This window comes from Mustela nivalis, assembly GCF_964662115.1.
Source record: "Mustela nivalis genome assembly, chromosome: 4".
Lineage (NCBI taxonomy): Eukaryota > Metazoa > Chordata > Mammalia > Carnivora > Mustelidae > Mustela > Mustela nivalis.
The window spans coordinates 73,231,085-73,256,532 of record NC_139023.1 but is presented as its reverse complement, the minus strand read 5'-3'; the positions used below and the strand labels follow the sequence as shown (position 1 = coordinate 73,256,532).

The 25,448-nt window shown below is 35.1% G+C and overlaps 1 long non-coding RNA gene across 2 annotated transcripts in view; it reads right to left on the bottom strand.

Annotated features, from left to right (window-relative positions):
- Positions 1-242: 242 nt before the first annotated feature.
- LOC309862979 overlaps positions 243-25,448 on the bottom strand; it is an 84,030-nt gene continuing 58,824 nt past the window's right edge. For both annotated transcript variants that reach the window (XR_014310829.1, XR_014310830.1), the window contains 2 exons: positions 1,000-1,147; positions 243-730 (listed from right to left, as the gene is read on the bottom strand). This is a non-coding gene — a long non-coding RNA (uncharacterized lncRNA). The remainder of the gene's footprint in view (positions 731-999; positions 1,148-25,448) is intronic.

Here is a 25,448-nt window from a genome sequence, read left to right as displayed (position 1 = left end):
TTTAACCAAAAGACTATTAATTATATCATAGTATTTGCACATAGATTCATGATACCACTAAAAATTATTGCAGAATTTCTTCAGCTTAAAAAAATAATAGCATGTGTATAAATAACAATACTAAAGATTTGTGGAAGAAAATGATTGCCTTGTAGCTTTGCTTATAAATGAGACTAAAATATTTACTAATAATTCTTTAGCATTTTCATACTAGATTAGGTAAAACAAACAGCAACTACATATACATTTGACAAAGAATTGTTTATTTCTGTTATTTAAAATTTATTACTTTATTTTCAGTAATAAGACATGAGTAATATGGACAGGTGGTTATTGACAGAAATGATTAAAGGAGTTCATTTATCCATTTATTTGTCAAATTCACATTGTTTCCACACTGAGTTTCAAGCATTCTTCTAACTTCTCAGGGTACAGAATGAATGAAGCATTATTTCTGCGTTGGTAGATTTTAGACTAATGGGAAATTTGACTTGAAAACATGAGGCATTCAGTACTAAAATAAAAACCTAGTCCAGAAAAGCCCCAGATCCCATAAACAAATATTTTTTTCAAACATTTTCTCACTTTCCTCCACTTGCAAATCTCTGGAATTTTTAAGTAAGTTCCTTCTTTTCTTTACAAAGTTTTGGTCTGTTTTCTATTGTTGTTTATTTTGCAATGTTTTCAGTAAATGTGTTCCTGTATCAGCTGTCCATTTGTTTTGACATGCCTAAAATAAGACAAAATGAAATACTAAATGTGTTAGACAAATTATTTGTACTAAAAGTTATTTTACCAAATGAACTGACCCGAAATTGTGAATTTTGCCTTTTTTGTAGTATAAAATTTACATGATTTTAGATATTCTGGGGAACAACTTTTAAAGCTTTGCATCTGATAAATGAATTGATCAATATTTAATATTTGAACTAATATTTGCTTTATTGTTCTGTCTTTTGCCTGCTAGAGCTATAGTAAAACAGACATAACAGGGGTCGCCTGGGTGGCTCAGTGGGTTAAAGCCTATGCCTTCAGCTCAGGCCATGATCCCGGGATCCTGGGATGGAGCCCCACATCAGGCTCTCAGCTCAGCAGGAAGCCTGCTGCCCCTTCTCTCTCTCTGCCTGCTTCTGCCTACTTGTGATCTCTGTCAAATAAATGAATAAAATCTTTAAAAGACAAAACGACAACAACAATAAAAAAACAGAAGTAACAAAGCTAGGTTTGTAGTGGAAGCCCCAGTAGTTTATTATCATATTAGTACGGAAGTTTTCTAACGTTCTATGGGTATGATTTTTAAAAGAAAATATAAATTCTTCCAAGAACAAGACAAAATAAGTTGAACAAGCTGTTAATGTGGAAATTATTTTGTTCTAGGAACAAATGTGGAAAATGGTATAATCTGAAGATTATAAAACTGTGGTTGTTTTGAGGTCAGTATTATTTTCTCTTGAGCAACACAGGAAGTAAGAGGGACTTTTTTGTTAATTCCAACTGGCTCACAGATGTCATTTATTGTGAAAATTGGAAATATATGAAAACCTTATGGCTAATCTGTTTGGAAGCACATTCGTTTTTATGGCAAGATAAAAGTAGATATTATAGACATGTTTAAAGAGGACACACATATTTATCAAATCTAAAAAAATTGTAAGTTATTAAATGATAATTTTTTTCAACTAATGATCCTCAAAAAATGATATTAATGAAATTTCCACCAGTCCAAAGAATGATTTTTGAATAAGATTGTTTTTAAAAAAAACTTACTTTTGTCACTAGAAGATATCTAAAAACATGTAGTGATTATGTCAGGGGAAAACTCTTAATCATTTAATAGTGTTTTTGGTAAGTTATGGTTTATGGGTCATTTCTTTAGGAATTTTGCTACATTTTTGTTTCCATTTAAATTTGGCTTCTAAAGAAACATTAAGTAGATATTTATATTTACCTTTAGAATTTATATACTGCATAACATTTTGAAGTTTTGGTTTAAATATATAGAAAGAGACCTTTAGAATAAAATCCATATGGCTGGCATAACAATAAATCTGTGAAACGTAAAACAAAAAATAACAACAATAACAAAAAGCCCAAACATGCATTTAGTTTTCATTCTGTATCTGGCTTTCTCACCACAACTGTTTTATGCATTAAAAACAATCTGGCTGATAATACCGTGTAAAGTAAACCTTAATGTGGTGCCTGACTTTCTTCTAATAGAGTCAGTTATTGTCCAGAGCCTGAATTACTGAATCTCACTTTCCTACTGTTCTTCCTATTGGTCATAAATTCTCAAATGTATCTAGAGTCTCTGCAAATACAAGATCATACTCCCTCCTGCAGGTCAGCTAAGAGGGAAAGGTTGTAAGTTCAGAAAATACTGCTGAACTAAGCAGCTTATGATTTCACCTATAAACTAATGGGCATATAAGTATATTTGCTCAGTATCATACAGAAAGAAATGAACTGTTGCTTATAGTTTTGGGTCAGGCATCTGTACTGAAATGATAACACTAAGGTCCAGTGAACACAGCAAACACAGCATTACTGTGATATACAAGTTTCTCTTTAAACCAACAACAAGATTACACTTAATTATGGCCTCATTGAAGCTGAGTTACATGTGCAATAGGCAAAAATAGAAGTGAGAAGGGATAGTTAGAGGTGAAGGCATGATTAAAAAAAAAAAAAAAAAGCTTATCTGTGCTTTTCCTGTGCTTTTGCAACATGTGAAAGCGATTTGAAATTTTGATCCACAGATACACCCCACATTTTTAGAATTTCTTTGACCAACATGTACTATAATTGTCGGTGCCTGAAAGTAAACACGCCATTAAGATGGCTGCTGGATGCGAGCCAGTAGGCGGAACTGAGGATTAAGGAAGTAGTCCAAAATGCCTCTTGTATCTATGTGGCTGCAAGTGATTGGTTGTACAGCTTTGGTATATATACACATGCGTGGGTGGTGAAAGGAGAGATCCCAACAGCTACCCAGAAATAAAGCTTGCTTCGCTGAGGTCTCCTGGTCGTTCTTGCTGGTGAGAGCGACAAGTGGTGCCGAAACCCGGGAACCCTCGGAAACCGAGGAGTTCTCAGTGAACGCAACGATCCGGTAAGTGCGCACAAAATTTCAGATAAGAAAGTTCCTAAGTATAGGACGAGAAGTAAAAGGGTTCCTAGGCATAGGACAAGAAATAATGGGATCAAAGTTTACTAAGATGGAGGGATTACTGACAGAAGTGCTTAAGGCTAACGGCACTCCGCTAAAAACGAAAGCAGCTTGGCAGTTCTTGAAAAAGGTTGAAGACTTCTTAATATTCCTCAATGGGAACATTTGGGGGAAGAACCATAAAACGGTTAAAAATGTTATCAAGGAAGGTGTTGAGGTGATGGAGCAGGTCAGAGAAGCCTCTAAGGCAGGATCTAGTAGAGGGGGAGAAAGTTCAGAGGAGAGCTCCTCTGAAGATGAGCTTGGGGAAGCCATGACGCACTTAAAATTAAAAGAGGAAGTCCCTAAGGAACCTTTAAAGGGAAGGACATACAAAGAAGCCGGGAAAAAAATATGACTCCCTAGCGCCCTCTGTCAGAAGGTCAAGAATTCCTACCCCTGAATGTAGGCCTGTAGCGCCACCTGCAGAATGGCCGCCACCATATAACACTTCATGCTCCCGAGGGGCATGCAGTTGTCCAGAATGTAGAAATGCAGGATGGAGGGACATTACGGACTTTACTAAACCCTCCCCTCTTGCATACCCAGTGTTAGAAGATCAAAATAAACAGAGGTTTCATCAATCACTAGACTTCAAACTTATTAAACAGTTTAAGGAAGCAGTCACTACTTAAGGGCCACAGGCTGCTTATACACTTTCACTTTTGGAAGCAGTCGGTAGCATGAACCTTTCCCCAGATGATTGGACTAACATGGCAAAAGCAACTCTGTCTGGTGGACAATACTTGATATGGAAAACTGCTTGGCAAGAGTGTAGCTCAGAAAGTGCCCGGCGTAACGCCGCGTCAGGGAATCCCCACTGGAATATTGACATGCTCATGGGAGGAGGTCAATTTGTGGGATAAAACAATCAGATTGGGTACCCCCCAGGGGTGTATGTACAGATAGCAGCTGCAGCCACTAGGGCTTGGAAGACCATACAGGGTTCTGGCGATTTGCAGGAACAATTTTCCAAGGTGTTGCAGGGGCCTAATGAACCCCATGCTGACTTTGTAGATTGTCTGCTCCAAGTAGCAAGGCGCATATTTGGGGATGTGGACCAAGCAATGCCCCTTGTTAAACAATTAGCCTATGAACAAGCAAATAAATGGTGTAGAGAGGCTATCCGCCCTTGCAAGTCTAAGGACCTGATTACGTATATCAAAGTGTGTCGAGACATCACTGATACAGTTGTTCAGGGCCAAGTTATGGCAGCAGCAGTAGCCCAAGGAATAAGAAGTTTCAATGGAGGAACCAGGAGTTCCTCCAAGGCTTGTTTCCTTTGTGGAAGGGACGGTCATCTTAAGAGGGATTGTCCAGAGGGTAAAGGATCTCCTAGACCAGTCAAGCCCGCACCTGGGTTGTGCCCTCATTGCCGTAAAGGGAATCATTGGGCTAATGAATGTAGGTCCCAGAAAGATATTCAAGGAAATCCCCTGCCACCGAATAACTGGATTCAATCCAATGACTCAAAAAACGGGAAGCAGGGCCCTGTGCCTGGGGCCCGACACAAATTTATGGGGCGCTAATGCAAATGCCCAGGACATGGTATCCTCCCTCGGAGAAAGGTGCGCAACCTCTGGATAAGTAGGGCTCGATATCAGAGCGACCGTCCGAATGGTCCTAACACCGGAGATAGATCACATCAGAGCCCATATGAGCCTACCGGGACCATTATCCGAGGGCAATGCTCTAGCAGACCACAATAGTCGTTTCCAACTTATTTGCCCTACCTTTGAACAGGCGAAGCTGTTCCATAGCAAATGGCACGTGAATTCTAATACCTTAAGATATAGATTCCATATCACCAAAGAACAGGCAAGAGATATAGTAAGGACCTGTGGGAATTGTGCCACATTACTCCCTCAGCCTTCCTTGGGGGTAAATCCCAAAGGCCTTCAAGCTAATCACCTGTGGCAAATGGATGTCACACATGTACCTGAATTCGGGCAACAAAAGTACATACATATATCAGTGGACACTTTTTCGGGTATCATAATGGCTACTCCCCTCACGGGGGAGAATTCAAAACAAGTCATCACACACTGCCTACGAAGCTTCGCAGATTGGGGTATCCCAAAACAAATAAAGACAGATAATGGACCTGCATTTACATCAAAATCTATCCATCAATTCCTGAGTCAATTTGGTATAGTCCATACTACAGGTACACCCTGCAATCCACAAGGTCAAGGAATAATTGAACACGCCAATGGCACCTTCAAACGATGCTTACAAAAAATAAGAAAAGGGGGAGTAGGGGATGACTACAAGTCACCCCGTGATCTTACATCTCTCACCCTTTACATTTTAAATTTTTTGTCCTTGGACCATAATGGTACATCTGCAGCGGACAGGCATGCGGCGGTTACGGAACGCACTCTAGCCCAGGCAAAGTGGAAGGATATACTCATGGGCCAATGGAGAGGCCCTGACCCGGTCCTAAGATGGCACAGAGGTTCTGTTTGTCTTTTTCCACAGGATGCCCAAGTGCCTATCTGGGTCCCGGAGTGACTGATTAGAAGAATCGATCAACATGGCCTGCCCCGTCCTGATGCTCGGCCTGATAGAGATCCTGGCGACACCAGCATCCCTGCAACAGATGCACCAATGGGCAATAGTGAAAGCCTGGCCATTCCCCATGCCACTGACGAATGAGTCTGCCATCCTCCCTCCTGTATACCTACTTTCATTCCCATGCCCGTTTCTGTAAATCCTAATGATTTGCCTGTATTGCTCTCAAGACATAAAAGAGACTTTGGGATCACCGCAGCCATTATTGCGGCTGTAGCGACCTCCGCAGCTGCAGCAACTGCAGTGGCTGTAGCTCTCACCACGTCTGTACAGACTGCCTCCACTCTTAATAACCTAACTACCGGAGTTGCAGAAGCCCTCGCTACACAAGAACTAATTAATGGCCACCTTCAAGCCAGCATTATGATCGTCAATCAGCGAGTAGATCTAATCCAGGAACAAGTGGACATTCTCCAGAAACTATTGACGACCGGATGCATCCAATCACTTTTTGGACTTTGCATAACCTCCGTGGCCTATAATGACCTTTCTATTGCCACTAATCTGTCGAAAGAGTTAAGCAGACACCTAAATGGGACATGGTGCAATCAATATTACAATTTGACAAGATTGTTAAGACAACAAATATTCACTATTAATGCAACTAAGATTGACATAGCTCCATTACGGGATTGGGGACCAATCACTCTCGTTTGCTAAAGAGTGGGCCGGTATGGGTGCACTATTAATTGGACTACTCCTGAGCTTGATCTTTATGTTCCACTGTTTTGCATCATTACGTAAACAACAACGTAGACAACAGCTGACGCTAGTACAAGCTTGCATGGCACCGGAAGCTGGTACCTTTCCCCAAATCTGGCTGGCAGCGCTAGATCGGTAGTCAATGACGGGTAAGATTGGCTGCATGCACATAGCAACCTAAGCCAGGAGTTCTCCAACCAGGGGGAATTATCCGATGATGAGTAAGCATGTTCATGGTAGCTGACAACCTAAGACAGGCACGATCTCCTGCCTTGCATGCCTAATATAAAAGAAAAGGGGGAGATGTCGGTGCCTGAAAGTAAACACGCCATTAAGATGGCAGCAGGATGCGAGCCAGTAGGCGGAACTGAGGATTAAGGAAGTAGTCCAAAATGCCTCTTGTATCTATGTGGCTGCAAGTGATTGGTTGTACTGCTTTGGTATATATACACATGCGTGGGCGGTGAAAGGAGAGATCCCAACAGCTACCCAGAAATAAAGCTTGCTTCGCTGAGGTCTCCTGGTCGTTCTTGCTGGCGAGAGCGACAATAGTTTCTAGACAAGGTGATATTGCTAAAATGGCATCAGGAATTTCATTATTAGGTTTAAATGGGAAGAATTTAAATATGATATCATAAAACTAAATGTTAATTCAATTTAACCACGACAATGTAACTTGTCTGAGAATTTTGGTGCACACTTTAGTCAATAGTGTCTCTTTTCCCAAATATGGACATGTCTTTTGGGGAAAATGAATGGAAAGTAAGTAAGCAGAGTAATAGCCCAGATGTATCCAAATTGTCTACCAAACCCACGCAGCTGAGACTGAGAAAATCTTAGAAGGCTCATACAACCTTTAAAGCTATTTACAATACTGCTTGCCTTATGAAGCATTTCAACAGCTAACAGTGCAAAATAACCACACTATTCAGTGCAATTCGCTGACACAATTGCTGGAGACTACAGGCCTAAGATAATTTTTGAGCTTCTGAGACTAACAGCTTTACAATCACCTTAAAATCAATAACAGTATTTGATATTAATCATATTTGTTTCCTTCTAGAATTTTGATAGGTATCATAATTTTGTAGTACTGATCAATATGCTATCACTGTGTCAATATAAAAAACACCAACATCAACTTCAGTTACTTGGAAAAGTTGATGAGAATTCCAGAAAACAGGTCATTCATCTTAACATTCGTGACTACAGGATTTGGCAAAGTTATCCTTTTGTTATGAGCGTGTATCCTTGTCTAGGAAAATCAAGTATTCATGTACTATTCAAGTGAAATCACCCATGTTAGAAAAATGTCTGTTTCTGGGTTTTTTGTTTGTTTGTTTTCCAGTTTCTTGTCTGATCAGGGTGTATTTATAATAAAACATCTTTTGAATAAGACATCTTTTGAATAAGACACGATTTTATTATTCAAATGTGGATCTGGAGCAGATTTATCAGCTGTTTTTCAGAGTGTACACCTGCAAAGTGTTATGGAATGATAGGTTTTAAAAAGAAGTGCTTTAAAACACATTAATTTCCTTTTTTGCAGCTCCAAGCCTCACTCTTCCTGGTGTGTGTGTTCAGCTGGTTCTCCAAACCTTGGTCACAGTCTCTCTGACCTTGGTTGCCTAGTTACAAAATCCTCTTTGTGATTTGTGAGATGCTTGTCTTGATGGAGAGCAATGGAGTTTTTTTTTTTTTTTTTCTAAAGTAAACTTAAGAAAGTTTCTATTTCAGACTAGAGCATATTAAAACCAGTGTATTTTGCCAAATTTAGAACTTGTACTTCTTTGGGATTAAAATTATGAACTGGAATTTTATTCTGTCCAAATTCTATTTAATATTGCCAACATTTACTTTGTGGTTCTAGAGAATAGCATCTCAGTTAGGATTGCAATCTAAGTTCCTTAAAGAATGAGGCGACTTCATAAAACATAAGGTATACAATTAAGAATAGGTGTGAAATGTCATTGTATGTTTACTGAAGACAGATATTTTTTAAATGAATCAATAATGTATAATACTTACTAATTTTCCATCCTTGCTATAGAGGAACTTAGAGAAATTATATTTTTAATAATTTTTGATGCTAGAAAAATAATCCTTGATGCTAGAAAAATAACTGTGATGCACATTTCACGGTATTCATTATCATAGTCTTTTTATCTTTCTGAAGGTCCATATCTGCATGTTAGTGTTGAAATAGAGTATTACTTTTCAGATTGTCTGTTCAAACTTTTAAATCCAGCCTTCTCGGATTTTTTGTCCCTAGAAAACAAGATTCTCTGGTATACACAATTAAGCAGTAATTCAGTGAGCTTAAAAAAACACACAAAAAATATTAACACTTGCTTGTGGGTATATAATTCTGGAGATTACTTTAAATAGGAGCCCATGAACAAACTCAGCATTAGCACCATGGTCAAGTTAGGACTAACAAGTCCATTATACCATAGATTCAGCTTGCAACACGGACACTTGAGCATGTAGTCCCACTGAAGTTAGTATAATTGGTACCAGCTGTTTAACTGTTCCTTTTTTTTTTCATTTTGGACAAGAGCCAACTTGACTTGAAAGCGATGCCTCTGAAAAAAAGAAGAGACTGAAGAATGATGCCAATGTATATGTATGTATTTCATTCAAGCCATCTTCCTCAAGCAGTTCATTTCAAGGCCATGATGATTCAAATACAACAATAGTGATAATGGGCTGTTTGGCTGCTAAAAGGCAGCTGGACTGATTGAAGCCAAGATGAGTGGGAAAAAACATTTCCCTTTTAAACTTTTTCTTTATGAAAGAATAATTTACTCTCAACAATGTGGCAAATGATTTATTTTCATCTTCCTAATATTTTCTGTAACACAACCTCTGTAAGACTGATTTGTAGCTAAAGTAACAAAAGGGTCCCGAGTCTCCAAATTTTAGCTTCTTTATATTTTTTTCTTTGGTGAAGGTATTGAGCAAAGACTTTTTTTTCCTGATATCCAAACATCAGACATTGTTCCTCTAGAGACATAAAGCTTTGTAAAACTGAGATATAGCTCAAATATCATCAAAGAAGATTACTGAAACTCATACAACTATTTTTAATGTTAAATCCTGGATCAACAATTAAAGTCTCTTAATTCTTAGTTAGTGACAGTTCTCTGAATGACATACTGACCTTCTTACCTATTTTCCAAATAGTGTTTAAAAAAAAATCTATAGTAGGTTAAATAAACTGTAAAATTCCAAGTTAATAAGTGAAATTAAAATAATAAACCAAAATTTGTAAAACTAAAACAATAAAAGTTTCATTTTAGCCAACAGGGAACTTTTAAATGTGCTAAAAGTAGTGGAGAGTATGCACAAAGATCTTTTAGAAGGAGTAATTTGGCGGCAAGTTAGTCAAAAGGCTGTTAATATTAAAGTCATGAGAACAATCAAGAAACCATGGCCAGAATGAAAGTGCCGCCCAGGGTGTCACACTCAGAACAGAAAAGAAGAAAAATATGTTAGAAAATCCATGAAAATAGAAAAATCTGGGTTTGAAAAAACATAGACAAAAGAAAGGAGGAGTATTAATGCATTAAAGGAGAGTTCATGTTTTGGATAACAAACCACTTATTCAACAAATCTTTTTTAAGCACTTACTACCTACTAAGCACTCTTCTATTTAGTGTGATTATGAAAAGAGTAGTATGTCACAGAAAGAAACGGACAAGATTGCAGTTAGCATCTATTATCATTGTCCAATATCTTTTTAAAAGCATTTGTTTGAAAGATTTTTTCATACTTCTTATGTCTCTGAAAGACCACGAAAAGGTGTAAGGATCTAGGTTGTAGAATAAATAGAAGGGACCAATATTCTAACACAGGATACTTTGTGAATGAGTAATTTGACCCCACTAGAGATAAAAATGAATGACCCTACACAGTTTATTTTATGAATTACTTTCTCCTGTAAGTACCTTCTAATTTCTTCACTATCGAGGATCCTTCCTCTTCTGTACTTACACCAAAGGAAACCTGAGTCAACATGTGATTTATGGGCAGGGGAAAACAGATTAACTCTGTCTTCCCTAACCTACTCCGAGAGTAGGTTAGCTAATCAATTAAATACTCTGACCAAAAAATTCTTAAACTTGAGAATGAAATAGATACACAGAGAAAGAAATACTGACATTCACTCATGCATCCCGCTTCTAATTTCTCTCCCATGATACTAAAGCAGGATATTTTTATGGCCAGGTAGGATTGGCTGGTACTCTATACAGTGGGGTCTTTCTTGGACTGTAGTTTACCAGTAGGTGGAACTCCAATTCAGCCGTTTTTCAACAGGGAGAAAACAATGCCTCTACTCAGAATTCTGCAATCTCATTACTACTGACATTTTCGGCCAGAGCATTTTTGTTGTGAGGGAATGTCTTGTGCATAGCAGCATCTCTGATCTCTACTTATTAGACGCCAATAGCACCTCCTCACTGCCGCTTCCCAAAACTGTGATAATCAGTAGTCTCCAGACATTTCCAGCATTCCCTGGGGGAAGTAAAATCACCTCCAGTTGAGAGGTGCTGGTCTGGCCAGACCTCAGTCTGTTATACAATAGATGCTGGTCCTCTCATGGGAGTCCATTACCAGTGGATCTGTGCTCTCAGAACTCATATGGGTGCCTTCCTGCATCTGTGGATCAAAAGCATACCTCAAGTTTTTATATCAGAAATAAGTTCTTCCTTCTATGGCTAAAATACTTTTAAGTGTCTACATTGGAAGCAGGGGATGGATTCTTATTAGTTCAGGGGCTGTATCTACTTAGTAAGATGAAACTTACTAACACCAGAAACTAAAATACTTTCACAGTGCTTTTCTGCCAGTAAAGAAATTTTACTCCTTCTTCTAGATCTGATTGTATAAATTTTATAAAACAAACATAGGTTGTTCTTTCTTCCCATCCTCCAAATCCAAATAATCTCAAATAGAACTTTATATCAATCAATCAAATTTACTTTGAATTCTCAGTCATCAGTATGCTGACCTTCACTTACCATATATATCTATATCAATTTGAGCTTTGAACTCTGATGTTAATAATTCGACAATCGCTATATGCGTGCTTTGTTAAATAATTGCTCAGATATTTCACACACTAGGTAAATATATTAAATGTTAATTCCTTGGCCACACAATAAAAAATTTATGTCTTTCAATAAAAGTATAAAATACCAGGTTTTTTTTAAAGATTTTATTTATTTATTTGACAGACAGAGATCACAAGTAGGCAGAGAGGCAGGCAGAGAGAGAGAGAGAGAGGGAAGCAGGCTCCCCGCAGAGCAGAGAGCCCGATGCGGGGCTCGATCCCAGGACCCTGAGATCATGACCCGAGCCGAAGGCAGCGGCTTAACCCACTGAGCCACCCAGGTGACCCTAAAATACCAGTTTAATGAAAAAAAAATCCCATAAATCATTTTGGCTTAATCCTCAAGCAACATTTAACAGAGACATGCATTCCCATCAGATCTTCATATTTCTAGACTTAATTGGGAAGAGAACAAATTAAACCGAGTACTTAGGATAATTGAGAATATAAACAAAAGCAAAACAATTTGTCTGTTTTTTCCCTTAAGCACCAAATAAAAAGATATAAATCTTTTCTATTCATTAATATGTTTTAATGCTGTAATGCTTATCAAAGTCATTTTAATGCCATGACAGTTGTGAAATCATCCTTTTGTAATAACGATTGGGTTTTAGCTATAAAATAACCCATTGCCTATGTTATCAAGGGCCAAATTTGAGTTTCTGCAAATTTTTTTCTGCTTTAACCTTTCTTCACTCAATTAGTCAATAATACCCACTGAATTTGCAAAATGAAGCCTACAACTTACCAGTTTCTGATCAGAATTCACCCTTAGGAAATTACGTCATAATAGCTAACGTTTAGAACAGAAAAGTAAAATTTTTAGAAGCTTTTCAGTATTTTACTATACTCTTATTTATCTGATATCCTTGTAAAAGCTCTACCAGTCCTGTTTTGAAATTAATTTTTATATATCATTTCAGAGGATTTTACTGCAATTAAAAAAAACCTAATAGACCTCTTGCATAGGTCTTTTTTCATCAACTACACATATTATAATCCTCAAGGTCATGAACTATTTCTCTGTATCCCATCCCGTATGGGTTCTTGTGCATAGTAGGTGCTCAATTAATATTTGTTGATAGATTACATGATTCATGTATGTGATGATTTTAAGAGTCTAGCATTTGATTTTATGCTTTTCTAAGACTGAGTGGCAGAGAAGTAGAAAATTTACAGTAACAAGATTGAGGTCTTCTACTGTGGGGAAATTAATTCTACTCATGGATTCCAGGTTCAAGGTATACTTGTATATTAATGTTAACTTTTAAGCATAATATATGACATCCTGCAGGTAAACTGAAATCTCAGATGTGTTTAAGATCCAACTTGCACATACTGAGCTTCTTTATCTGGTTTTATTTAGAGTTTACTTTCAGGAAATATAATCATTCCAAAATCTGGAAAATGCACAAGAAGGAAATAGTTTTGCCTATATTTTTGGCAATTGAAAATGAAATACAAATCAATAATTTCCTCTAATTAATAGATTTTAAAATGTAAAGAAAATTGTCTGGAATATTTCATGCTTCTGCAAGATAGTTTGACTTCCAATTTAAAGCTATATTTGAAGAAGAAGAAATTATTTTATTTTCTCTGAAGACAGACTTTAACTTTTCATTGCAAAAAAATTCTTCTATATATCACTCCTTGCCCATTTTTACATATAAACCAGTTCTCTTTTGTTCCCTTGGTGGGACTTCGGTCTTTTGTCTAAAATATTAGTAACAGATTTATTCTACTACTTTTTTTCATTCCACTGCTCTGCTTCTGATTAATCATGTGGGCACAATGAAGAGCCAGACATTTGTTTATTGATTCCCATTCAAAACTATAAGCATTTTATAAAAGATGCATATTAATTAACAAATTAAAATTATTTATTAGGGTGACACATTATTATTTATGTATTATATATTTTAAAACTCAAGAAAAATGTAAGGGATTCTTACATTTACTGTGTACCCATTGTTTATGGAGTATGATTTAAGAATATATGTTGGCTGACTTTTTAAGCTTGTACCCAAGTAGTCCCTTGGGAGTGTATAGTCCCAATTCAGTGACAGTCCCATCCCTTTAGGCATTTTGGAAAAACTCTTTTGGAAGTAGCTCTGTAGTCTGTGGTATATTTTATTGACTCACCCAGTAGTGCCGGACTTTTATACTTTAAATTTGGATTTCATTTGACAAAAAAGATGGAGCTTATTTGGAACCAAGACTCATGAAAAATGTAAGTGATGGAATTGGGCCGTGCTATTTTTAGCCCCCAAAGAGTCTGTGTTTTTAATAGTTTTAAGATTGATTTTTGCTTCTGCATGACTCACATATTTGCAAGAATACACAAGAAGTTTTCCAAATTCTTAGTGTAATGGAATAAATAGAACCTCTCCTAAGATGTCCACTTTGAAGGACAACACTCCTTTGATGAAGTAAATTTAGGCACATTTATAAAAAGCAATTATTTATAGTCACACACTGCACTTTCACTTAGGAAGAATACAGGGCTATCAGATTGTTCAGAGCAGGACCTGGCTTACAGGATATTTTATGGCTTGTCAGAGATCTCAAGACATCCAACCTGAAGTGGTACCACAAAACTGTTGCTATCAATAACTTTCAAAAAAATTTTGAAAGACAAAATACATTTCCCTGTGATCTTCTAACTTGGTTCTTGCCCTGATTTAAATTAACTTTTCCAGTGTTACTTGAATTTTTAGCCTGGGAATTACTTAGGCTTAAACAATCAACATAAGCTAATAATTCTGTTTCCCTTGCTATTCTAGAAGGCAAGAACTGGGCATTTGTCCAAGAAAGAATATGTTGATTATAAATCCAAAACTTGAAGAAATAAATCTTGGTTTTTCAGTTGCTGCCTTAATTGAGGAGGTGGGGAGAGCAAGTGACATTTTAAAATGGAGTCTAAACATTTGTAGAAAACTCAACAAAAAGTGAGTTCCTTGTAGAGAGCCTGTGAAACCAGATATAACTGGACAGCTGTCATTTTGTGGAATTTATTTCCATGGAAAATTAGAGCTTCCCTCTAAACCCTTTTTAATTATATGCCTTCAGAAAGGGCTTCTTTGTCTCTTGAGGCTAGGCCCATATTGACAAAGTTTTGAGTCACAGTTCCTTTAGAGTCTTTTTTAAGGTAGTTATTGACCTTAGTGTTTTTAAATTCATGCCTTAGCAATAATAATTGGGACTTCATATAATGCATATGGTGTTAAAATCCTTTATCAATAAAATCAGGGTAAATGAAGCATCAGTTCCAAATCCAACCATACATTCATTTAAAGTATATTTGTCATGTGTCTGTTTTGGTTTGGACACAATGCTAAAAGTTAAACTACAACTGTAAAACAAAATTGAAAAGCCTTCATGCCCTTATGGATCTCATAGTTTATCAAAATCAAGAAACTGCTTCAGAAAATTATTATCCTATTATAAACCATACATCTCAGGTTTACCTAAATTGTCACATATAGGTAAAGCCAATGGTATATTATTGACATTATCACCTTTGAAGTAGACATTTATAATAACAAAGCATATATGTAAATATTAAATTTAAGGACTTACTTTTCATTATAAAATATGATTGGATAACACTGTAAATAGTTTTGATAAACCCAGGTCTCTGACTTAATTACAATTTCAGAAATTTAATTTATACCTATGATTTTTGCTCCTTCACACTAAACAAATAACACCTGGTATATTAGCCATTTGCTTTTTCATTTTCCCAAACAGAAGCAGAGGAAACTATTTTTACAAAATGGAAGCCAGTATTTTTGTACTTATTAATTGACTTCTTTGATAAATAAGACTAATTATTTTTAATATTGCTTAGCATAGATACTGTATTTATTCTCTACTGGTGTGTCTATACTTACAACATATATATTTTTCTTAATCATATCTATTACAAAATAAGTATCCAAAAATCTCTGAAGCTGATCCAATTTTTAAGCATAGTAAGCACTAAGGATTAGGAAAGGTATCTGGTGAAACAGACTTGACCATTTCAAACAATAAATTATTGTGAGATTATTGTATTTAATAAAAGTAGCTAAAAACTCATATTTATTTTGTGTTTGATTTAACCAATGAAAAAAGTTTAACTGAGTAAGAATATTTTTCTCATTATACTTCCAATTTCATGCAGTCCGTGAAGAAAATTATAGGTTTGGGTTTTAACCTAAAAGTGGTAGGACTTGTTTCTAGAAAAGAACCAAGTGATTTTTTTAAGACTAAAATTTGCATTTTTTTTATCTTCTACATTTAAAGATCAGAATTAATGTCAGTATATGATGCTTGATACTTTAAGATTAGAAAATTAGCAGTACATGTATTTATTAAATGAGAATTTTTAAGCTTATTAAAGTAGTTTAGTAAACTAAAAATTTATAGTTCCTAAAAGCCCACTTAATCACATTTTATTTTTTATTATTTATTTATTTTTAAAATTATTTATTTTTAATCACATTTTAAATAAGATTTTTCAATTTAAAATAACTCCACACTCAGTGTCATCTATGTCTATAGTTCCTGTCTTCAGTGTATTTGAAATAACTTTATTAATAATATCTACATGTCAGAAAATTATCTAAATGAAATACAGATTAGAAAATATTAGAATGACTCTTCAGTGGAATATAAACTTACAGATAATCAACTCACATCAAATTTGTTTGGCTTTCTATGTGTGGTTTGAAGTAGCATGACACTAATTATCAATATAAGAAGTGTGAGTTATTAGATTCTTTAAGAAAAAAATGCAATTTTTTTAGTCATTATGAATGACAATGTAAGGGGCTTATAAATATGGAATATACTGATAATGAATCAATTATATATTGTGAACAGAAAATAAATATGTTGTTCTAGGAAATAATTGGTATTGTTATGGTATTGGTATTGTTATGGCATTATAGAAATAATATAAAGAAGAGATTATTTCCCTGGAAATTTTAGTGATAAAAAAATAGACAATCTCAATCTCAAAATTATGTGGTTATATGAAAGTGGTGACTGTTTTACATTAAAAGAAACAAACAAAATAAATCTATGTAAATAATCTACCACAGTTAAAAATGTACATCATTTTCCCCTTGAGCTGGACTATTCAAAGGTATTTTCACATCTGATGTTCAAATCTACATTTTAGTTTTCATTGGTACCTATAATTAATAAATATATTTGCCGGATTTTATGTAACTTTTTTCTGTTAAGACATATATTTGCCAACCTGGTATGATAGGGCATTGGACTGATAACTATGCGTGATTAAAAATGATTTGCATATGAATTCTTACTTACAAAGTCTATATAAAGAGAGATTAGGATAAAAATGAAAAATATCAATGAGAAAAATAAGACACTAGAAGATTTAAAAGAGGAAAGTTTATTGTTATGGTTTGCTAATAATGTTACAATTAGAAGTATTTTTTTTTAAAGATTTTATTTATTTATCAGAGAAAGAGAGGGGGAGAGAGTGAGCACAGGCAGACAGAATGGCAGGCAGAGGCAGAGGGAGAAGCAGGCTCCCTGCTGAGCAAGGAGCCCGATGTGGGACTCGATCCCAGGACGCTGGGATCATGACCTGAGCCCAAGGCGGCTACTTAACCAACTGAGCCACCCAGGTGTCCCCAATGAGAAGTATTTTATTTGCTTTGTGCCTTGAAGATTAAAAACTATGCAATTGGAAAGGTGAAACTAGAAATACACATTTCAGAGTGTCTTCATTGAAGACTTAGTTACAATCCCATGATTAGATGAAATGAACAAAGGGAGAAAGGCAACTCTCCAAGGCATACAGCTTAACCTTCTGTATACAAGGCATGATACATTCAGTTTTACTTAATCAGTCACACTATGATGGGATGCAAGTTTTATTTCCACTTATTACAGATGAATAACTCTAAGCTCAAACAGGCCTTGTAACCTGTCAAAAATTCCATTTTATTTATTTATTTATTTATTTATTAGATTTGATGTATTTATTTGAGAGAGAGAGAGAGGGCACAAGCAGTGGCGGGGAGAGAGCAGAGGGAGAGGGAAAAGCAGACTCCCCACTGAGCGGGAACCCAGACACAGGGCTGGATTCCAGGACTCCAAGATCATGACCTGAGCTGAAGACAGATGATTAACTGACTGAACCATCCAGGTCCCCCCAAAATTCTAAAATTTATTAAGTGTAGGTCAAAATTAAATCTTGTGGAATGTTCTACATACTTGCTACATTCTGATCTTGACACTTTAATTGATATCTCCTTTTCATGAGGAAATCTCAATTGCCACTGACCATGTACTTATTAGAGGGGCAAATATGACAGCCTACAATTGAATCATTTTCTTTGAGAGTCAAATAGTTGCCCTATGTGTATGTGGCATGAATTATTCCTGTGGTATTGCTGAGTAAGAGTTCAGCATCCCCCTGGATGACTACAATTGACAATATTCTCAGTGAATCATTCCTAGCATGTATTTGCTCCTGCTCTCCTTCCCTTCAACCACCTCAGGTGAAATATTGTATCAGCAGTGCCTGCAGAGTTGCCATGTGTGTATTTATAGGTACAAGAAAACATGCTCCCTTTTAGGAAAAAGATACATGTGGTATCTAGGGTGCACTTCATCCTGAAGGACAGAGTAGATGGTAATTAAGTCACTGGGCTTTGCACTGTTCAAGTTTCGGTCAGCACTTACCAGGGAAATCACTTTGGGTAAGTTGTTTATTACATAGTAAGAGCTACCACTTACTAAGTTCCTGTTACATCCCAAATATATATGCATAATTTATTCTGATTTCTTCAAATAGAACAATAAAACTTCAAAATAGCTATTACATATGTCATTTTGCAGTCAAGGAAATTGTTAATCAAAGTTTAAAATTGGGTGGTACAACTCTAAATAATTGTTACTCACTTTGCCAAACTTCCTTTTTTTTCTTCTAAACTATGCTAAATCTCTTCATTTAGTCTCGCCATTCATTTCCAGTCCTTCCATCTTTATGAGATCCTGGCTCATGGGACTATCCCTCTCACCACTCTTTAACCCTCAGATTAACCCTCATAATATCTTATCCATCAACACCTAGGCTCCTATCTATCAACACCTAGGACTCAAGGCTTTCCTATCTCAGACATTTCCTTTCATTCTTATACAAATTTTGTCTCTGCATGGATTCCCTCAAAATTTTTTTACTTCTCAATCCTCAGTTGAATGCATTTTGGTGTCTGCCCTTATCATTTCAGGGAAATAAACAGCTTTTTCAAATTTCAATGACTTTTTTACTAAACCATATAAACCCTAGTTAGCATTTAATTCACTCAAGTACTCTTCTTGGCAATATCTCACATTCTCAACTACATCCTTCTTAACACATACAAAGTACTGATTTATACATGAGCATTGGATGTAGTATATACATATACACACATACACACTCACACACACATGTATATATAAATATATGTGTGTTTATATATGTTTATATGTTATATGTTTATATGTATATATGTAATATATATGTATGTGTATATATATATATATATATTTGAATGCCAGTTTCATCTCTTAATTGTGAAATTCGGGACAATGTTTAAATTCTTCTCTTGAGAACTCAAAGGGAGTTAAAAATAAAAGCAATAAAAGTAACTAGTGTCTACTTCAGATTGGATAAATAGGAATTTTCTGAGGAGGGTGTTTAGGCTGATACATGAAAAGGAGCCCTGGGAAATAGTCTCAGGCAAGCAAGAAGGAATAAACTTGCTGTTTTGAAGAATCAAAACAAGTCGTGTGTCTAGAGAAGACTGAACAAAAAAGAGAGTGAAATGACATGAGTGGGAGAAATAAGCTGGTATGAGAAGATGCAGGGCTTTGTCAACAAAACTAAAGAGTCCGTATGTTATTCTAAATACAAAGGAAGACATTGAAGAAGAGTTTCAAAGAGAAAAATGATGAGTTTTAAATGCTTAAGTACACTTTTATATTTACACTTGCCATATATGTAACTGTGAGCAGTTGATCAAAAATAGAAAGCTAGATCTCATTTAACTATAAATCTGAAATACCTGGAGAAGACAAAGACTGGATATAGAAATCTCTTTGTTATGTCAAGAAAAACTCAAACAAATGAAAAACAGCTCACCTCTGGGTAAGCAACTAAAGCATTCTGTTCTGGTGAGTTACATTTTATTTCCTATCTGCACATATGGATTAACAATGGAAAATTAGCCAGTCTCTTTTACCCACTGTAGGTGGGAATCCTCACCCCATTCACTGGTGAAATGCTTTGAATTTCAAGTAACACTTCAAGTAATTTTGATGAGTAGTTCAAGGGACTTCCCTCATAGTGCTTTATGGTTATTCTAAACATTATGTGAAAACACCTACTGCAGGACTGGGAACATAGTACGTGCTTCTGCTATAGTCAAATATGGATATAGATCTAGATATAGATAGAAATAAGCACGGCCAGAAATATGGACATAGTCTATTGTCAATCTAAAATCCTGGAACAAGAAGTATATTACAAAGGGTATTACAAAGCGAATCTGAAATTTCCCCAAACTCACATAGCTTCTCAGCTCTAAGCCGAGACCACACAAATTCTTTTATAAATTCAATTGCCTCAAATTTATAATGTTACAAGCATTTTCCAAATACTAGAAATGTTGGATCATCCTCAGCAATATAGAAATTTCAGCTGCCATAAGGAAGTAGAAGGTATATGGCACTACACATTATTTGTATTGGCAAGAAATTCCAAAAACAGGTACATAAAAAAATGTTAACTTGGAAAATATTGCAGCACAAATGATAAACAAGGAATTACAAATCTTTTCATAAAAATAACAAATACGGATTTATGCTTCCCATAAAAATAACAAATGCAAACTAATTAAAAGACAAATAATCAGTAATAGAAAACATTGGCCAAAGAAGACCAATGGCCAACAGCATATGAGAAGATATTTAATCATACTAGTTAGACAGAGAAATACATAATAATTAAGTAATGTAGCATATTAATTTGACAAAAAAAAATTTTTAAAGGAAGAACACCTAGTGATTAGGAGAATTCTCATAGAGATGAATAAAGTAGAAATTTGGGGGAACTTTGGAAATAATCTGGGAACTGGCATAAAAAATCTGTTCAATAGAAATTTAAAATACCATAATTGTTGACCCAGAAAACCTATATTTAAAATAACCTTATAGAAATAAAATAGCTCAAGACATAAGCATAAGAATTTTTACTAAACATATTTTATATTCACAGCAGCAAAAAAGAAAAAAAATCAGCAGTGTTGTTTAATAATTGTATCAAATCTGAATTTACTGAGAAAAATAGCTGTTATATGTTTAAATTCAGGTTATATAAATTATAAAAATATATGCATTAATGTGTATAACAGCCTTTACTGCAAACAGCTATAATAATAAACCATGTCTGTAAGTTTACATATTTTTATTTATGTCCATAGAAGAATTCATGAAGGAATGGAAAAATACAAGTCATGTTGTTATCGTTAGTTAATTCAGTATGGTAGAGAGAGGAATAAGAACATTTGCTTTACACTTTGAATTGATTTACTAGATTAAATAAACATGTACTACATTTATAATTTATATAGATAATACATTTTAAAAAGTATAAGTTGTTTTTAATGGAATAAATACACTAGTGTTGTCCAATTTTCAGGAAAAAAAAATGTTATTTTTTTCTGTCTTCTCCAGCTGCAGGTTCATTTCCAAGTTTGCTTTTTCAAGCTCACTTTCATCATGAGATGTTTATGTGGATATTTCTCTACCATGGTGTCTCAATACCAATTAAAGTTAAAACATCTGAAATGTATTGTTTATTCCCCACAGAGCCCTAATATGGCTTAGAATATATAGCCCTTTGGCAGATAAGACAGACACAAAACCACTTCTTTTAAAGAAATGAGAACTATATCCTCTCAATAGAAGATATTTTTTTTCAAGTCTCTCTTCTTTTTCTGAATATTACAAAACACAGCAACATAATCAAATAAGGAAATAATGCCTGTTTATCATCTTAATACACCAATGCTCCACTAGCCAATGTACCAAAGAAATTAAGCAGCCATTATCACTTTATTCCTGCTGTTCTGAAAGTAATAAAAACACATTAATAATAAAGTAAAGTTAAACATAAAGGGCCATGTAACAAGATGAAGCAATAGAAAAAGTAAACATTATACAACTAAATACACACCTCCACAAATTTCTCATCACTGGGACTGGTCTGGCTGCAGAAAAAGTGAGACTTAGGATTAGAGAAAAGAGAATGTATAAGGTTAAAACATATTTAAAACATATTTTGGTTAAAACACACATAAAATATTCATAAGATATATGAACTTGTTATATATAAATAAACTACATAAATATAAAATAGATACATAAAAAATTTTTGTAAGTGTATATATATACATATACTTACATTATATATACACACATACACATAATAAAGATACCAAATCATATTGATATGTGTAAGGGACTCATATTAACTGATTGGTTCTTAGATAAAGGAATAGGTTGACTATGTCAACTCTTCAGCAAAAGCAGAAAAAAGTAACTTAAAAAAAAAAAAAAATCCCCAGAAAGCAAACATGCAAGCATCACCTACATTCTCTGTAGGACAGAGTCAAGAGTATTGATCATTGTCGAAACGTATCAGAGGGGCCTGAGATTTTATAGATGGATATGTCCACTGACAGCATAAAAGATACATGACAGTAGGTAAGACCCATTCACTTGCAGGTGGAAGTACAAAAACATTATGTTATGGTAGAGAAATAAGGTGGGTGACAATAATCCTAATCACCTAGAAATTATTTTTAAAAATCTGAAATAAAACCTGCTGTTGGTAGTCAATTCTCCATAGAGCTCACCTTTCTTTACATTTTGTGAGCAGAAGCATCCATTGCTTTTATTCCAGGCTGTCTTTTTAAGGATGTTTGCATAGCAAAAAGCCTTGGAAGTTAAAGATAGTGTCTCCCTCTAGAGCAAAAAGCAAGCATGATTTTTGTCTGGTATAATAAAGAGAATACCTCCCACAAGAGAAAGGATGGACAGGCTTATCCCCATTATAAAAGATCTGGGTTCTCTAAATTTAGGGTTCATCTCTGTAATGTAGCCCATCTGGGCCCATTTGTGCTTCCCGGTGAGACTTGGGATAAGGGAAAATGATGCAAGTTTGTGGTTCTGCTGTTTACTGTGCTATGAATAATTAGTCCTTTGTCTTTGCCCAGGAGTCTCAAATTTCCCCAGCATCAATGAAATTTGGCAGCCTAGTTTTGTTAGCTAAGAAAGAGAGAGACTGAGAGAAAGGGGGAAGAAAGGGAGGGACTTAGGGAGGGATGGAGGGAAGAAAGACTGCAGGTTTCTTTACCACTATGATTTTTGAAGAAATACTTTCAGCAATTTCTTCTAAATCTGAAAATGTTTTAATAAGAAGATTCTCTTGGTTTGATAAAATCAACACTACTGTAATCCTGCTGGTTAATAAATGTTTTGATGTGTTTAAGATATGTGATTTTAAGATTGCATTGCTTAAAATATTTTGGCTATACAATGTGATAGATCTGTAAAGTTCAGCTCTAAGCTTTTTGTTATTTCCTTTTTTTTTTTCATTACTTCTGATTATCAAGACTGACCTAGATACACTTCCCAACAAAAGCTGACGTTTTATTTCAAAATCTGTTAACACCGCTACACAATTTTCTTTACATATCATTCCAATGTATACAATTTGCAGCAAAACCATTGTGTGTGTGTGTGTGTGTGTGTGTGTGTTGGAATAATCTTCATTCTTCTTCTCAATAGGAAGTACCCAAATGAAGAGATTTATTATGTTTGAAATGATAAAATAAATGATGAAGAAATTTTGATTTACTTAATTAAAAAATACACATGAAAAACTTGTTAAGATAAGCAATAGCATTATAATTTCATACACCTTCTTTGGCTTTGTTGATCAAAGAGTGGGAAGTATCTTAAAAGAGATATTTTGGTTCTTACAGTGTCAAAGGCCACATTTTAAAGAGGTCTCAGCAGATTCTGCAAAAATATATAAAGAAGATGACTGAAAAGAATAATGAACATATTCATGTGTCAGGTTTCATACTGAGTTTTCAAATCCTGTGGCTTATTTGAGCTTTCTTTAAATAAAGAAAAAAAGTATTCTTTGGTTAACATTCATTAACCATATCCTGCTGATAACAAGAAATAAATTTAGTAGGCTGCTGGATGAGAGTGAATGTAGCAGACTTGAAACCGTCCTGGACTAGTGATCCAAAGACCTACTTTTCTCCAAATCCACTGTTCAAACGTGTTACCAAATACAATGTATATTAAAATTCTCTTTAAATTATTTTTGCATGTATTGTTATCAATGATACAGTCAAATAAGTATCAACTGGCTAATTAAATAATTGAAAGCAGTGTGTGTGTGTGTGTGATAGCAGGCTGCCCCTAGATGGGCCACGTGGCTTTAGATTATTTTAAGCTGAAAACAATGGAGGTAGTACAGACTTAGGAAGAAACTTTGATCTCCGATCCCCAACTGCCTAAAAAAGATAGAGGACTGTACCAGGAAGAGATTTATTAATAAAGATTCCTTTTCACCTAAGAGATTTATCTGCATAACCAGGCGCCTTTGTTTTCCAAACATCTTCTCCCTGTTAATGACTTCCTCCCCTTTACATCCTCAGATACCTACCCTGTCCTTAGCTCAGGATGTAATATAAGCCTCATATTGCCTGACTATCTTTGGAAATTTCATGTCTGCATCTATATATTTTCCCTCTTCTGATATCTTATTGTTGAAAGCTGAGTTACACATACTCATTCAATGTCCAGTTCAAGAAATGTATTCTACCAATTGTGTCCTCTTTTTTCTGTGTTGGAATCACTACCTCTCCACCAACTTCTTTGTATTACACTATAATCTATTCAAGTTTCTGTCCCATAAAATGGCACTCCTTGCCCTCCAGCAATCCCTTTTCTTTCTACTACAGGCACATATCTTGTATAGTTTTCACATTCCCATTGTAATTCATAAGGCATGGCAATCTAGCATCTACACAGTGACCTGATTCCTAACTTCAGTGGGAATTTTTCTTTATCTTACTTGACCTTCCAGGTGAGTTTAACATGCTTTGTTTTTCAATTTTCTGAACCCACAGAAATGGGTTCTCCTGATTTTTCTCCTACCTCTGTTTTCATTGTCTAAAAAGTTGATCCTCTTTCATTGCCTTTCTCTTAAATGTCAACATCTTTCCAACGGATCCTTTAAAATCTCTTTTTTAAAACATTAACAACCCTCTTATTATTTTGCCCAACTTTTTCAACAAAGCTACTAAATCTTTGTTCCAGCCGAGACCACTCATATTAATGTTTATGAAACTTGGTTGATTAAATAACTTACTAATTATTGGCTGAGGTATCCCAGAAACATTTCAAGTGCATCATTTCTGATTTCAACTAATCATAGTTTCTCTGAATGTATTCTTTTTCTTGAATTCTCTTTTTGTTGGCTTTGTATGTAATTCCCAAAGAGAAACTCAAGTCCCATTAGATCCTTCTCCATCCATTTTCCCCACATTAAATTGGTCAAGACTTGTAAAGGCTTTTCCTTGCTATTTATCAAATCTACTCATTAATCTTTTCTTTTACTTGTTAACTCGATTTCTTAACTTCCTTGCAAATTTTTCAGAACCTCTTGCTTCTAGTCTTGCCCTCTCCTTCTTGTTTACTCTTCCCATTGCCACCAAATTGACTTTTTTAAAAAAATTTATTTATTTAACAGACAGA